Here is a 15330-nt window from a genome sequence, read left to right on the forward strand (position 1 = left end):
GAAGCATTTGCTGTGGGACAAGGTGTAGAAGGCAGGGTTAGGGCAGAAGGAGGAACAGGAAGAGGAGACGCAGTGGAATAAATACTGTTCCATAGAGGGGACAGCAATCAAGCAACGACATGAAACAAAGTGTGTATGAATGATTGAATGAAAAACTGATTTGCTCCATAAACTTTCACCCAAGTCACAGCAAAATGTTAATAAGAAAAGAAAGAAAATGTCCATGACAGAAACAACCAGCAGAATTTTGGGGCAAAAAAACTCCTGAGTACTGTTGGACCAGGCGGTTCATTTGGCTCCCTTGGTACATTGGGGGGAAAAAATGCACCAAACTAGGTTAGAGCTTTGTGCTAACTGGAACACCGAAGACTGCAGCACCATTTGCCTGGTAACCCATGTTTCTAATAGACAAGTAATTGTGCCGGTGTCGCTACACCATGAAAGGGGTATGGACTGTCTCAGGACCACAGTGTACAATTGGTGTTTATGTTTTTGTAACTTTAACCCTAATTTTTAATGCAAGAGAAAGATGGGGGGGAGGGGCTCTCTATTCCTGTAAAGGTTTACAGTTCTACCCTGCCCTGTAGGGTTTCTATAAGTCACAAGTAGATGGCAATAAGTTTGTGTGAGAATTTTTATTTAAAGGCTCTTTTTATACCTTAGTACTAAATTAACATTTCAAAAGTTTTTTTAAAAAGTTATGATGCCCTATTACTTGAGGACTCCCAAGGGGCCATTTTGATTGATTTTCTTGAAGGACACAAGATAATCATGGGGACTTATGAAATAGTTTTTTTTAAAGGTGGTAAGTCTAAGATCATTTTACTAAAAAGCTCCAAATACAAATGATGTGGCAGAGGGAGAAGACTCCATCGATGTTCAAAAGGCCAGTGAAAATTTCTGTCATGGGAAATCTAGGAGACACTCGCACCCACTACTAACTCAGGTCGTGTCTATAGGGAGGACAGCTGGCCTGGTACAGAGTTCAATCCGGCATCACCAGGATTGCAGTGGCCTCTGCCTTGGTAGTAAGACTGTCGGGACTCTTGCCTTTGGCTAGAGCGGATCTGCCAGCAGCTTGGTCTGACTAGATACTCTGCAGAGGGCTTGGGGATCTCACTGTCCTCCATAGCCTTCTCCAAATTGGGTGTTCATGATTTTTGCTCTGATACTTTTCACCATATTTGAGTTTTGTAATTGTCATCTTTGGATCACACAAGCTGGTATGGTTCTTCTGTGTGGACTTAGTTGACTCCTTGTTTAAATAGTTTATTTTTTTAAATAAATCATTTTATTGGGGACTCTTACAGCTCTTATTACAATCCATACACGAATTGTATCAAGCAAATTATACACATATTGCTATCATGCTCAAAATAGTTTTAAGAAAATTGAAAACTACATTTCACTGAGAAAAAAACAGAAGAGTTGAACTAAGGAAAAAATTTTTTTTCCCATAGTGAAAATACACCTGCTCATTCTTTGGAGGATAGCAAATTTCATGAAGAATTTCATTAAGAACCTTTACCCCATCCACCCTAAATCCTGGTCTTGTCCCTCCAGAGTTCTTTTTGTTCTTAATACTAACAGAATATTTAAAAGGAACACGGTGTGAGTCCCTGAAGGACTCAGAAACTCAGAAACTGCTGTTTTGATGTGTAAATCAAAGATACAGAATTCTTCCCAGGAAGGTTACTGAAATTCAAACTCACTGCTATAGAATCTATTCCAATTCATAGAGACCCATAGGATGGGGTTGAATGCCCCTTGTAGGTTTCCAAGACTGTTTACTTTTTTTCTTTGTTTTTGTCCAAATTCACTTAATTCCGCTCCCATCCCAATGATGGGAAATAAAAATTAAAAGTAGTAATTGAAGTAAATCCAAATTATGAAAACATTACACTCCGTTAGCAATAAATGCTGAACTAATAAATCACATGAGGCTGAGGAAGGAACTAAGAAGAATAATCCTGAGGGCTCTGTCTCACAGAAAGAGCCTAACACCTGCACCAATTCAGTGCTCTGTGCCTAAAGCAGAGTCAAGAAGGAGGCAGGAGGGTCACAGCAGGGGTGTATTTGGCCCTGGAGAGTGCTCAAGTGACAGAGCCAGGTAAAGAAGGGACAGTGCCTGTGAGTGCAGAGGAAGGGCAAATCAGAACATCCTCACCCCCATCCTGGTTGAGGCACTGTATGTCCCTTGAGCTGCCCTCCTGGCCGCCACTTCCGCTTTAGCCTGTGACTCAGGGCAGGTCATTTGCACTGGGGCTGCCACAGCAGCAGCCTGGCTGTCGGAGCCCTCACGCTGCCCATTCACCACTAGCAGGAGGGGCATCTCCACAAGAACACCAGGAAAGGAGTCGTCCTTTCCCTTGTGCTGAATTTGGTGAAATTGAAGGTTGGGCTCAGGATGGCCACAATGTCCTCAATGAGCACGCCCTAGCGCTGTACTACGTTACACACCATGACTGCAGAGCAAAGTCCATCTGGATCTGCCCAGCCACGTGGAAAGCTGCTGTGGTGAAGTTCAACACCGTCTTTCCCTGGACGAAACCAGGCTGCTTGGGCTCAAGCTCCCCTTCTGCTCAGAGGCTGCCTGATGCGCCCATCATCACCAGAAGGGCCTAGGTGTGCTGGGCGCAAGAGTGCTCGGCAACTTTTTGGTCTTTCCTGTTCCCTTGCTCTCAAGGAGGCTGGCTAGTGGATCCAGGAATGCCAGGAGCTGTTGTCCTCGTTGCCGGGACTCTGGCCAGCCAGGCGCCTCCAGGGCCTCCGTGAAGCTCTCCTCAGATTTATGTAGCTTTGCCCTGTTTAGATGAAAGTCAGGTTTGATAGAAACTGTCCTGTTGACTTTCTCTGCTTGGTCATAGGCACTGAGGTCTTGCTGGTCTCTACTGAGGCTCCAGCTTTAAGCCTTTGAGCGAAGCTCCTCAGTCTGAAAGCTCTAGTGCGGAGTCACATCCAGTGCCTTCCTGGTTCGCATCAGAATACGGGTCTTTCCTTGAGCAGAGCCCATTGTTCCCGCCATCCGCCACAGGGTCTTCTCTGTGTCCTCTCGCACATCCTGTTGCTTTCTCCCAGCATTCTCAACACCACGAGTCTTGAAATGAATAGAACTGATCCACCCGTCCTACAATTTCTGCAAGATTTGCTTCACTTCGTCCTCTTCATGAACTCATTCTCAGCCACCAATCATCACTCCTGAAGGGAGTAGAAGCCTCGTTCTCCCATGGAGTAGCCAGTGGCTTTGCTGTTAGCAGCCCAGCATGCAACTCATCAACTAGACCACCAGGGCTCTGCCTCTGGCTGCGCAAGTGTAGACACCAGCTCATTCAGCACGAGGGGACTTCAAATGTCTGTGGGAAAATTCCACCATCTTTTAGTCTCATTGGCTCATGAGCTTTTTGAAGACCCCTCATATTTTTATTCAATAAAGAGTTTTATGATTTTGTAGCAATACTTTTGACTCACCTATTTAGTGAAACATGAATGGAATAAATATTGGGTCTTACCATGGGTTGAGTCTAAACAAGCAGTAGTTCTGCAGTTATTTTTTGAAATGAAGCCCCGTCTCTCACTGCCTTCAAGTCAATGTAGCCTCATATTGACCCTATAGGACATTGTAGAACTGACCCTGTGAGTTTCCAAGGCTGCAACTCATTTTGAATGTAGAAAGCCCCATCTTTCTCCTGAATAGTGGCTGGTGTTTTGAACTGCTGACCTTTTGGTTAGCTGCCCAATTCATAGTCACTATGTCACCAGGGCTCCTATAAAGCCCCACAGGGACAAAAATACGATGTGTGTTCAGATTTTTATGCATTAGCCATATTTATATGTCTCTTTTCAGATCTAGTGTTTGTGGTCACTCTTTATACTTTTCTGAATTTTCAAAATACTCTTATTTTTTTTTCAAATGAAGGAAAAAGAATAGAGGTGAAATTAATAGGAAGGACTTAGCTGGTTGGGTTAAAGTGTTAAAGGGGTACTTAGGAAGTGTCCCACATATTTCCCAGAGGAGAACACTAACATTGCAAATGTTTTTCAGCTTTCCCACACTTTATTAGAGACCAGCAAGACAGCTGATGTATTTCAAACAGGAAGCTCTTTGCTGATAACAGTACAGCTGTCCAGGCTGATTTGCTGGGCTGCCTGATGGCCCACCGCAGCAGCTTTCTCTCCGACTGGTGGACTGTAGGCCAGTTTCTGTAAATAGCAGCCATGAGACTCCTGAGAACAGTGTCCTCACAGGCCAGCGACAGTCAGGACGCCCCCTCTGCCTCGTGTGCCGCCTTCAGGTAGGAAACAATGTCCAGCCGCTTTCAGCCGAGACCAGAACTGCTGGTTTAAGCAGTGGGAAGGTGTTGAGAAAGAAGGCAAGATTCCCACTAGGACTATAGGAAGGAATTAAAGGGGGAAAGAGAAATTTGTTTTTGGAATCAGGAAAAGAATTAACCTTTCAAATATATTCCTCACTAGAATTCCAAAACTTTGATGAATTCAAGGTAGTGAGTAGAAAATGCCTGGAATCTATTGATGAGATATATTTGAATTTATTAGAGTTCTTTGATGATTAAATCAAGCTCTCTTGGTTTACATAAGCCTTAAAGAACCTGAGATCCAGAGAGGCAATATATCTTTTTACATCCTGATTCCAAGCAATAGGGTCATAAATGGCTGCAGAACCCAATTGATTATTTCTAAGTGCAGGGTTCCAAGTTTGGCCGAACTGTCTGAAGGTTTGGCAACATGGAAGAAAGTCACTAACTTTTAATTCATTGACTAGTAGCTATGGTTTGGATTCAGTAATGGAAATGTCAGGCGAAGGGGAAAATGAGAGCAAAACAGTCTTATGTGGATAGATAGGGTAGGAGTCATCTCCAACAATTGCATTTAGTAAAGACAGCAGGGATGGCCGCCCCCTGACTCCATTGCTCGTTTGTAGGAACTAGATGTCTTGTCAGAGTTGAGATGATAGACTTCTAGGTTTAAAAGATACACTTTTACATGATAAAGTTCAGGACTGTGGCTAGTCAATTGAATGCTGATGTTAGGCAGAGCAGGCCCCAATCTTTCACAGTTAATAGATTTTTATTATTTGGAAATCTTTACAATTACAAAACTCCTATATGCTAATGACTTGTTTAAAACTAGAGATAGACAACAGGAAAAAAGGCTCTTTCTTATTTTGTGATCTTGGTCATGAGAAGAAGACTTGTGCTATTGGGGTGGAAATCTGTTTCGCCAGCCAAAGGAACAATAGGAAATAAAGTAGTAAAAGATTTTTTTAAAAAGGAGATAAAGTAGTGGGTGCTTCTTTGTCTGTTGGAGGGGCAGTGGCCAGGAGTGAGGGAGTTGTTAGTTTTTCTGTGAAATGGGCTCCTTCATGCTGCTGTGGATGTATTTCTTGGTAATATATTTATAGTTGCTATGAAATGCTCTGTCCTGCAATATATATTTAATGAAAATACAGAATTTTATACTTGGCAACTAAGTCATATTGTACCTATCTCCTTGTCTATTTTGTTCTTATAAAGTATTTCATTAGAGAATTCCAAACTTAATCCTTTCCCCTCCTTTTGTAAGATGGGCCTCTTTGAATGCAGTGGGGGCCTAAGCCTTTTGGAGATAAGGATGTTGTTCTTGAAGAGATCCTGGAGGTAGCTTTGGCTTTTTCGTTTATAACATGAAATTCCTCTTCTAAGAAGGCACTCAGAAAGCAAGAAATCTGGGGAGAAGGGCTCCTTTGTGACTGTTGGAGCCCCGATGGTGCAGTAGGTTAGGGGCTGGGCTGGTAACTGCAAAACTGGTGGTTCAAAACCACTAGCCACTCCACTGGAGAAAGAGGAGGCTCTCAGCTTTTGTAAATATTGGTAGTCTCAGAACTTACAAGGATCAGTTCTACTCTGTCTCCTGGACTTCCTATAGGTTAAAGTAAAAATCAACTCAATGGCTGTGGGTTTGGCTTTGGCTTTTGTTTAGGGCATGGGGGTGCCTCTCCCTCAGCCTCTATTCCCCAATTTCTGGTAGGATGACCTGCTGAGTCTCGACCAGCGACAGAGCTCCTCAAGGGCAGAGACTGTGTCCTTGTCTTGTCTCTCTAATATTTAGAAGCATCCTAATTAACTAGCGGATATTTAAATGAGTGGATAGGTGAGTAGATAAATATGAGGAAGTGAATGGTGGATGGATTAATGAGTTAATGAAGAATCCTGAGTTTAATCTGTTTGGGTTACTTACTAACTCTCACTACTTACCTCTTTTCTTGCAAGTTGCAACTAGTCTTTTATGGAATCACTCTGGAAACTTTCAGAGAGTGAGAACAATAAAAAGCATTCTGAGTCACATATTTATCTCTTGACAGAAAATTTGTGGCTAAAAAGGAAATGCCTGTGTGTTATTGACATCTGAGATATTTAAAAAATATAAACCTAGCTTGCATTCAACAAATACCAAGAAGCAAGTATACCCATAGGCCTAATCATAAGAGTAGGTGAAATGAGTTTTCATCATTATTTTTAATGACTGCATAATGAAAGTATCCCAAAATATTTACTACTAGACAGTGATTAATTACATTATAGTTGAGAACACCATGGAATAATCAAATTAAGAAAACCCACGAACTGCCTTCGAATCAATGTTGACTCTTAGAGACCTATAGGACAAGGTGGGCCTTGAGAGTTTCCCAGACTAACTCTGAGGGAATAATAAGGTTTGGCTTTGCTTTGCAGTGCTCCTTAAAAAAAATTATTAGGAACTGATACAGTGTACTACAGGGAATGTCAGGGAGAGGGGTGGGCACTAGGGAGGGGAAGGGAGTTTGGGAGTAAATAAGAAGGAGGGAGAGGGAGGGAGCACTGGAACTTTGGGAGGGAATGCTCTAGGATGAATGTGGTGGTGATTGTACAATTTCCCCTTGACATGATGGAACGATCGAGCTATTCAATTGTATGATATGTAAGTTATGTTCCAATAAAATTGTTAAAAAAAAGAGAGGGGATTATTGGGATTTCAAGTTGGTGACAGAAGAGCAACAAACCAAGTTTAAGGGCCTTCTAAATGCAGACCTGGTGACCCGAGAAGTAGGCTAAGGAAACACTGCATGGCCATTAAACATTATGGGAATATAGGAAAATTATAGAACAATAGTATCAAACAGTGTCTCTATTGCATGGTGAACTTCACTCACGTATCCACTCAGCTTTGTTTCTGCTAAGTGCTAGGCGTGCGAGCTCGTCAGAACTTCTTATAAGTTACATAGCTCAACTTGCTTCAAATAGAAATGATTTCCACATGGACCCAAATGTTAAGGGACTGGGGAAAGGAGTAAAGTTAAACTGATAAGGATTCTTGGCTGTGAGTGAAATTGTGCTTCTCCTTTTGATTGTGTCCTACTGTTTTCCCATTGATGTGAACACAAGTGAAGACGTTGCATGGTTGGCTCCAGCACCAGGGTGAAAAGCTGCACTCGGCTGGAGTAAGAGACACCTGGTCGGAAAGCCTATGTGTGAGATTTGAGACACGTTGTTCAGTCTCCCTGTGTTTCACTTCTCTATCTTTAAAATGAGAACTCCTAAAAACTTCACAAGGTTGTTTTGAGCACCAAATAAGATATATGTGTTCACATTTGATGTTAATAAATATTGGTTCTTTTCATATCAGAAAGAGGTGCACTTCTGTAGACACAAATATATAAATAAATAACTGAATAACTAGCTGTTTAGGTATTACCTAATACCTAGCAATATGGTCCCAAGATGCACAGAAAGCTGACAATTAAACAATTAAGAAGCGAAGAGTGAGAAGACCCAGATTTCAATCCCATCGCAAGTACTTACTAGCTGTGTAACAATGGGCATATTATTTAATTTCTTTAATCTTTGATTACTTAATCTGTGTTAATAACAGTCTGAATCACTGTGGAGTTGTTATTTTTTAAAATCATTTTATCGGGGACTCATAAACTCTTATCACAATCCATACATACATCTATTGTGTCAAGCACATTTGTTGCCATCATCACTCTTTCAAAACATTTGCTTTCTGCTTGAGCCCTTGGTATCATCTCCTCATTTTTCCCCTCCTTCCCCACACCCCACTCCCTCATGAACCCTTGATAATTTACAAATTATTATTATTTTGTCATAGCTTGCACTGTCCAATGTCTCCTTTCACCCACTTTTCTGTTGTCCATCCCCCAGGGGGGAGGTTATATGTAGATCCTTGTAATTGGTTCCCCCTTTCCACCCCACTCTCCAAGTATTGCCACTGTCAGCACTGGTCCTGAAGGGATCATCTGCCCTGGATTCCCTGTGTATCCAATTCCTATCTGTACCATTGTACATCCTCTGGTCTAGCCAGATTTGTAAGGTAGAATTGGGATCATGATAGTGGGGGGTGGGGGAGGGAGGAAGCATTTAGGAACTAGAGGAAATTTGTGTGCTTCATCGTTTCTAGACTGCACCCTGACTGGCTTATCTTCTCTCTGCAACCATTATGTAAGGGGATGTCCTGTTGCCTACAGATGGGTCTTGGGTCCCCACTCTGTACTCCCCCTCATTCACAATGATTTGATTTTTTGTTCTTTGATGCCTTATACCTGACCCCTTCGACACCTCATGATCACACAGGCTGGTGTGCTTCTTCCATGTGGGCTTTGTTGCTTCTGAGCTAGATGGCCACTTGTTTACCTTCAAGCCTTTAAGACCCCAGATGCTATATCTTTTGATAGTTGAACATCATCAGCTTTCTTCACCCCATTTGCTTATGCACCCATTTGTCTTCAGCAATAGTATCATGGAGATGCCCACCCAATGATAGGATTTTTTGTTCTTTGATGCCTGATAACTGGTCCCTTTGGCACCTCATGTTCACAAAGGCTAGTATGTTCTTCCATGTGGGCTTTGTTGCTTCTGAGCTAGATGGCCGCTTGTTTACCTTCAAGCTTTTAAGACCCCAGATGCTAAATCTTTTGATACCTGGCCACCATCAGCTTCCTTCATCACATTTGCTTATGCACCCACTTTGTCTTCAGCGATTGTGTCGGGAAGGTGAGCATCATGGAATGCCAGTTTAATAGAACAAAGTGTTCTTGCATTGAGGGTGTTTTTGAGTGGAGGCCCAATGTCCATCTGCTACCTTAATATGAAACCTATAAATGTGTGCACATAGATCTATCCCTCCATTCTCATATCTAAATATATTTACATCTGTACATGCCTGTATTTAGACCTCTATAAATGCCCTTTGCCTCCTAGTTCTTTCCTCTATTTCCTTTTACTTTCCTCTTGCCCCATGATCATGTTCAGCCTTCATTTGGGTTTCAGTAATTCCTTTTGATTACATTATCCTTGATCACGCCATACCAGGTCTCCTACACCCTCCTTACCACCGATTTGGATTTCTTGTTGTTCCCTTGTCCCTGGGTTTGTTAACATCACTTCCTTTCCCCCACCTCCCCCTCTCCCATGTCCCCCTGGAACTGTCAGTCCCACTGTTTTCTCCTCCAGATTGTTCATCCAGCCTATCTTATTTAGACAGACCTCGGAGTTGTCCTTTTCTCCAATCCATTCCTTGTTCTTTTACACTGTCAATTCTGTAAGTGATGATATGTAAGGAAGTCAGGTTCTCATTTGGTGTATAAAAATATCAAATGGTACTGAATGGAAACAAATTTTTCTTGTGACCATTTCAGAGAAAATTGACTAAACATGAGCATAGAACATTCTTATAAAACCTGGCTTCTGGCTTTTTCATTTGTCTAATATCTTATTCTTAACTGTGGGCCTCTGTGCTATAATTCAGGGCTAACTGGTTTTATGTAATTATATCAATAACTCATTTAGTGAGCACTTGCCATGTGTCAGGTACTGTGCTAAGAGCTCCATGTACATTATTATATTTATTCTTAAAAATATCCCTAGAAGGCTCCTATCTTCATTTTAAGATGAAGAAACAGGGTTATAAAGGTTATACAATTTGGTTAAGGTACTGGTGAGTGGTAGAGCAGTCATAATTTTCTCTTAAATATTATGGAATATAGATATTAAAGTTTTAGGTGGCTCATTATTGACTTCCTCAACAGCACATGGAAGCAAGAATTGACATGCTCCCCACATATATTAAGATGAGCTCAGTAAGATGACCTGCATCCCGCTATCCCTTCTAAGTTTTATCCCTGTCTCAACCCACAGTAGTGACTGATCCTCTCTACATGAATATAACTAGAAAATGAATAAAGTACAGTCATGTGCAACTTTAGGGATAAACCCTGGAGAGTAAGGTTGAGTAAACAAGGTAGGTTACAGACTACATACAATATATTGCAGTCATCTTAAAACAACCACAACAACCACAACAACAAGCATCAAGAAAACGACAGATTCATAATCTATGAAAATAGTTCCTCTGTAGCAGGTCAGAGAGCTGAGATGAGTGGAGGACTCAGGGATCTTAGTATTGGCAATGTTTTATTTCTTTTTGTGTGTTTTAAATCATTTTATTGGGGCTAATACAACTCTTATCAGAATCCATACATACACCAATTATGTAAAGCACACTCAGACATTTGTTGCCCTCGTTATTCTCAAAATTTTCCTTCTGCTTGGGTTCCTGGAATCAGCTCCTCATTTTCCTTCCCCCCACTCTCTCCCCACTTCCCTCTCCCCCATGAACCCTTAAAAATTTACAAATTATTATTTTTATCTTATTTTACACTGCCAGGGGTATCCCTTCACCCACTTTTCTGTTGCCCATCCCCTAGAGAGGAGGTTACATGTAGATCCCTGTGATTGGCTCCCCTTTCTACACCCCCTTCCCTTCTGGTATCACCACTTTCACCATTGGTCCTGAGGAGTTCATCTGTTCTAGATCCCCTGTGTTTCCAGATTCCATCTGTACTGCTGTGCATCCTCTGGTATAACCAGGTTTGCAAGGTAGAATTGGGATCATGATAGTTAGGGGGAGGAAGCATTTAAGAACTAGAGGAAGGTTGTGAGTTTCATTATTGCTACACTGAACCCTGAGTGATTCATCTCTTCCCCATGACCCCTCTGCAAGGGATGTCCAGTTGTCTACAGATGGGCATCGGGTCCCCATCATGCGCTCCCCTCATTCAGGATGATATGATTTCCCCCCACACCCACCGCCTTTGGTTCTTGAAACCTGGTCCCCTTGGCCCTTCATGATCACACATGTTGGTGTGCTGCTTCCATGTGGGCTTTGTTGCTTCTGGGCTAGATGGCCGCTTGTTTACTTTCAAGCCTTCAAGTCCCCAGATGCTATATCTCTCGATAGCCGGGCACCGTCAGCCTTCTTCACCACACTTATTTATGCACACATCCGTCTTCTGTGTTTATGTGAGGAAGGAGATCACACAATGATGGTTTTTGTTCTTTGGTATCTGCTACCTGATCCCTTCAACACCTCGTGTTCACATAGGCTTGTGTGCTTCTTCTCTGTGGGCTTTGTTGCTTCTGAGCTAGATGGCCGCTTGTTTGCCTTCAAGCCTTTAAGACCCCAGATGTTATATCTTTTGATAGCTTGGCACCATCAGCTTTCTTCACCACGTTTGCTTATGCACATGTCTGTCTTCAGCGATCATGTCAGGAAGGTGGGTAACTTGAAATGACCGTTTAGCTGAGCAAGGTGCTCTTATATTGAGGGAATGTGCACAAGAAGGCCCAATGTCCACCTGCTACCCTACTACTGAACCTACAAATATATGCACATAGGTGTATTTCCCCCATAATCATAAATATATTTACATATGTACATGTCTGTATTTAGGCTACTATGTATGCTCTTTGCCTCCTTTCCTCTATTTCCTTATGCTTTCCTCCTGTCCCACTACCATGTTCAGCCTTCATTCTGGTTTCAGTAATTCCTCTCAGTTACCTTGCCCTTGGTCACTCCCTACCAGTCTTCCTATCCCCTCCCCCCACTGGTTTTGAACCACTTGTTCCCTCCTTGTCCCTGGGATGGCCAACACCTCCTCCCTTCCCCTACCTCCCACACTCTTTGGTCCTGTTATTTTCTTCTCACATTGTTTGTCCAGCCTATCTTATCTAGGTGGACCTGCGATATAGTAATATGTGCATAAAATAGTGGATGACTTTGACAGCTCCAAAGTGGCACATAAGAACATGGCGTCGATGGCAGCAACATGGACAAGCTAACAAGCAAAAAAGCCACTGACATACAAAATTTAAATGAAGAGAAAAAAAGAAAAAAAACAAAAATGAAAAGGCAGCAAAAAAACCCAAAAAACCCTGCTAGTAGTTCAAGGTCTGTTCTTTGACCTTTAGGAGTGTTTTCCAGATAAGTCTGATGGGGTGCCACGTCCTGGCCCCAAAGTCCATCCTTTATACACGCTTGGGACCTCCTTGCTCTGCTTCCTCCACCGCTCCATTGCACGCCCTCAGTGTTTTGCCTCAGTGTGGTGGGGTCAGCTCAGTCGCACATCCCCCACTGTGTCTCCCGTGCTGTCCTGTGTAGGGCCACGGGTCAGTGCAGGATGTCGTATCTTGCCATGGGTTCGGCTATATGGTCCTCTGTACAATGAGCCCTTTGAGCTGGGCTATCCTCCTCTGAGCTTGGTGGGCCCAGGTGTGCTCTGCTCCGTTCTTCCTCCTTCCTGTGCTTCAGCTTCCTTCTGGGTGTGGTGTGGTAGGTCAGTTCCTTTCCCGCACCATAATCTATTTTCATTTTCTGTGGTACTCCCTTTGATGGTGGGGGTCGTGCTAATTGTGGTTAGAACCAGCGTATGGTCCAGTCTCTTTGTAGATTCCTCCACATGTTCTGTTGCCCTCCTGGTTTGGCGTGACATGGTGGGGTATGTATGCATGTTCCATTTCTCTGGGGACACAGCCAATACTCTCCCCGTGGGTGGGTTAGTGTCCTGTTCCCCCTGTGCCATCCACTCAGTTTCTCCCCATCCCGCTTCTCCTTCCACCTGCCCCTTCCCCTTCTTTATGTTGGACTCTCATGTACCTCCATAGGTGTGATCTGCCCTCCCTTCAACTATCTATGCTTCCACCTGTTTATTGCGAGATAGGTGTTTATTCTTCTATTTCTGGCATGCTGATTTTACTTACCTCAGAGCACTCATGTTATACCTGTCCGTTTGAGTTTTTCTTACCTTGCTTAACATAATTCCTTCCAGCTCTTCCCATGAAACAACATGTTTCATGTGATCATCCGTGTTTTTCAGTGCTGTATAGTACTCCATTGTGTGTATGTGTCAGAGTTTACTAATCCATTCATCTATCGATGGAAACTTAGGCTGTTTCCAAGTCTTTGCTATTGTGAATTGTGCCACAATAAACATTGGAGCACATATGACTGGTCGTGTTTTATTTGCTGCTTCCACCGGGTATATGCCCAGTAGAGGGATGGCTGGGTCATAAGGTAGATCAGTTTCCATTCTCTTTAAATATCTCCAGATTGCTTTCCACAGTGGCTGTACAAATCTACACGACCACCAGCAGTGGAGGAGGGTTCCTACTTCACTGCAGCCCCTCCAACAATTATTGTTCTCTGATTTGCTGATTTGGGCTAGCCTCAGGGGTGTTAGGTGGTATCTCATGGTTGTTTTGATTTGCATTTCTCTTATGGCTAAGGACCTGGAACACTTTCTCATATGCTTATTGGCCATATGGGTCTCCTCCCTAGTGGAAGTCATTTTGCCCACTTCCTTAGGGGTTAACTGTTTTCCTCTTTTTGCAGGTCATGATGGTGTTGTAGATGTTAGTAATGAGCCCATTGTCCGATGCGTCATTACTAAAAATCCTCTCCCAGTCTGTGGGTTGTCTTGTTAGCCTCTTGGTGAAGTCTTTCGACATGCACAGGTGCTTTATTCTTATTAAATCCCATTTGTCAATTTACAGTTCACCTGTGTGTACCCTTCCCTATTGCAGTGACCCTATGAGCTCCCTGGGCCAGTGTTCTGAGACTAGTCCCAATTCCCTCCTTGATGGTCCTGATGGTTTGGGGTTTAACTTCTAGGTCTGTGATCCACCTTGAGTTTATTCTTGTGCATGGGGTGAGGTAAATGTCTTGTGTCATCTTTCTACATGTGGATATCCATTGTTTCCAGCACCACTTGTTAAAAAGGGCACCCACTTCCCACTTGATGGTTTTGGGACCCTTGTCGAAGATCAGCTGTCTATATGTTGATGGTTTTATTCTTGGGGTTTCTATTCTTTTCCACTGGTCTGAGTGCCAGTCGTTGTGGCAGTACCTCACTGTTTTAACCACTGTAGCTGTGTAATAGGCATTAAAATCGGGTAAGGCGAGTCCTCCAACTGTATCCTTCTTCTTGAGCAGTTCTCTGCTAATTCTGGGTTTCTTCCCTCTTCATATTAAATTAGTGGTCAGTTTTTCCAATCTTTTGAAGAAGGTTGATGGTATTTGGATTGGTATAGCATTGAATTTGTAAAGTGCTTTAGGTAGGACTGACGTCTTTACAATATTAAGCCTCCCAGTCCACGAGCAGGGGATGTTCTTCCATTTGTGGAGCTTGCTTTTGATTTCCTGTAGTAGGGGCTTATAGTTTTTCTTGTATAGGTCTTTATTATTTTTTGTTAAATATATTCCTAGGTATTTCAATTTGTTCTTAGCTACTGTGAAGGGTACTTTCTTCTTAATATCCTCTTCCATGGTCCAATCCGATGTGCATGGAAAACCTACCGACTTCTGTTTATTGATCTTGTATCTTGCTACTTTTCCATATCCCTCTATTGCTGTAAGTACGCCAGCTGTGGAGATTTGGGGTCTTTCAATGTACAGGATCATGTCATATGCAAATAGCAATAGTTTCACCTCCTCCTCTCCCAGTTGGATCCCTTTGATGTCCTTCCTCTGTCTCCAAAATGATATTGAATATAAGTGGGGGCAGGGGGCATCCTTGTCTTGTACCCTTTTTCACTGGGATTGTTTTTGTCTTTTCTCCATTGACTATGATGTTGGCTGTTGGTCTTTCATAGACAGCTTGTTTAAGATTGAGGGACTAACCTTCCCATCCTATCTTCACGAGTGTCTTGATTAGGAAAGGGTGTTGGATGTTGTCAAATGCTTTTTCTGCATCCATCGATATTATCATATGGTTTTTATCCTTTTTCTTCTCAATGTGGTGTATGATATTGATGGATTTTTGGATGTTAAACCATGTTTTATATACTTTTGTATTCTATTGACCAATATTTTGTTAAGGATTTTTGCATCTATGTTCATTAGAGATAGTGGTCTGTAATTCTATATACCTGGGGTTTTTTTTGCCCTGTTTTGGTATTAAAGTAATTCTGGCTTTGAAAAAAGAATTTGGGAGTTTGCCAT

At 42.5% G+C, this 15330-nt stretch overlaps 1 pseudogene; it reads right to left on the reverse strand.

Moving 5' to 3' along the window:
• Positions 1-2152: 2152 nt before the first annotated feature.
• LOC142455397 (tetratricopeptide repeat protein 5 pseudogene) lies at positions 2153-13105 on the reverse strand (annotated as a pseudogene).
• Positions 13106-15330: the final 2225 nt, after the last annotated feature.

This window comes from Tenrec ecaudatus, chromosome 8 (assembly GCF_050624435.1).
Source record: "Tenrec ecaudatus isolate mTenEca1 chromosome 8, mTenEca1.hap1, whole genome shotgun sequence".
Taxonomy (NCBI): Eukaryota; Metazoa; Chordata; class Mammalia; order Afrosoricida; family Tenrecidae; genus Tenrec; species Tenrec ecaudatus.